Here is a 2,500-nt window from a genome sequence, read left to right on the forward strand (position 1 = left end):
GAATGATATTTCCACAAAGACCTAGAGGAGAAGCATTCTATCTCTCTATAGATAAATGGTTATGCATTTATTGAGAACTAGCTTAAAAGCCGCACTCCGTGAAAACTTTTCAGCTAGCTCTTGCGGAAGGCTAATTGGGCCTGCAGCCCAAAACTAAAGAGAGCTAAATAGCATGACTATAATACGTCTATAACGACTATATGCCCCGGTGGTCTTTGATTAGAGGTTAAGGATGGATAAGAATTAATTCTGTAATGCAGTCTGTTGTTCCAGTCCCAAGTTGGATTCCAACTGTTGGCCAATTTGTCCCAAAGTTCTTATCTTGACGTAAAATTAAGGAACCAAATGTTATTTATCTCCCTCTTTATCTCTGACGTCATCTGAAAAACGCCAACCAAGATGGTGTGAATCAGCCAAGTTTTACCTGCTAAAGATAGCAACCCAAATGCTTTTAAATCAGATCCCAATGCTGGATGTTCAATAACCAAATGAAGGGCAGATTTTCAATTCGAGGGACCGCTTAAAGGACACCCCACTTTGACTCGCAGACACTTTGCCTAAAGATTAAGTATGAGTTAGAAATAAATTCAGTAGTTTAGATAACAGATAACAGGATGAGAGGTAATTCCTACGATACTTTACGGAGTCTCCGTGAGAACGAGAGAGGAATGGCCACCACAAACAGAAGATCTGATTCAAATGCTTGCTACACTAAACTGATTCAAATGTTTGCTACATTAAACTTACCCATGTATATATATATATATATATATATATATATATATATATATATATATATATATATATATATATATATATATATATATAGAGAGAGAGAGAGAGAGAGAGAGATAGATAGATACGTAAGACGTGCTTCTTTAACTTTTAAAAGGCATTGCTCAAGATGTCACGCTGTGAGACTGAACCCCAAACCACGTGACTATTATTTCTTTTATCGACCCCAAAAGGACGAAAGGCAACTCAGAATGTGAATTAGTGCTTTGAAGAAAACATTGCATATATCTATGTTATAGTTTATTTCAGATGGTACTGCATGTTGAAGGTGTAGCGTAGCCAAGTGTGTGTAACACAATGTTACCTTTACTCCATGATATATTTAGTAACACAAGATATAAATTATATCAAGATGTAATGAGAGCAGTTAGAATACTGGATAACATTCAGTATCAATGATTTATAGGATATCTGATAATGTCTAACCAGAGTGTTGATATTAAACATTGGCTAGAAGTCACTTGTCGAGGGAAATAGCTTTATGTTACTGTCAATAAAACTCCATAACCTCAAAATATTCTTAGTCTTCTTTCTATCTTCCGTTATTTCCTCTCCTCTTTCTCACACACATACACGCACACTCACCCACGCACACTCACCCACACACACTCACCCACGCACACTCACTCACGCACTCACACACACGCATACATACATACACACACAGGGTTATATTTCGGGATGGTCATTTTTTCTTGCACTATATATATATTCGTTCTTCATTTTCGATTAATTATTGTTCTTATTTTATTGTCCTTTGTCTGAAAATCTTTCATCACACATTCTGTAACCTCTTCAGCGACTCTACATCCCATTACGTTTATGTATTTCTTTTGCACGATTCCTAAAGTGAAATCGTTTGTTGAAATAGATATTGTTATATTTCGGGATGGCCACTTTTTTTTTTACCAAATAACCACACGCTCTCGTTCTTCACTTCAGTTTTATCATTTTTCTTGCCACACGAGGAGATGCAGGTGATGGAGAGTCGTTGAGGCCACAAGATTTGTGACGAAAGATTTCAGACAAAGGACATCAAAACAGGAAAAATAATAAAGCTGAAGTAAAGAACGAGTGCATGTGGTAATTTGGTAAATAAAAAAAAATGGCCATCCCGAAATCTATCTATCTATCTATCTATCTATCTATCTATCTATCTATGTATACACACACACACACACACACACACACACACACACACACACACACACACACACACACACACACACACATATATATATATATATATACACAGACACATACATACATGTGTGCGTGTGTGTGTGTGTGTGTGTGTGTGTGTGTGTGTGTGTGTGTTTAGGAGCATCAGTTATAAGTTAAGAAGTTGGACTCATGTTCGTAAGATTATAGCTTCGATTCCTGGACTTGGCGATACGATGTGCTCGTGAGCTAAACACTCCAATTCATGTTGCTCTAGTTCACTCGGCTGGCAAAAATGAGTAATCCTGCGATGGACCGGCGTCCCGTCCAGTGGGGAATATATATACCACGGAAACCGGGAAACTGACCCTATAAGTCTGTATGATTCGAGAAGGATCTTTATATATATATATATATATATATATATATATATATATATATATATATATATATCATTCACCATGATAAATCGCTAGCCACTACACATTCTTTTTTTTCTCTCCTTGTTTCTTTCTGTTTTCCTTTCTGTTGAAGAGCGTAGGCT

This window comes from Octopus bimaculoides, chromosome 9 (genome assembly GCF_046866305.1).
Source record: "Octopus bimaculoides isolate indiv1 chromosome 9, ASM4686630v1, whole genome shotgun sequence".
Classification (NCBI taxonomy): domain Eukaryota; kingdom Metazoa; phylum Mollusca; class Cephalopoda; order Octopoda; family Octopodidae; genus Octopus; species Octopus bimaculoides.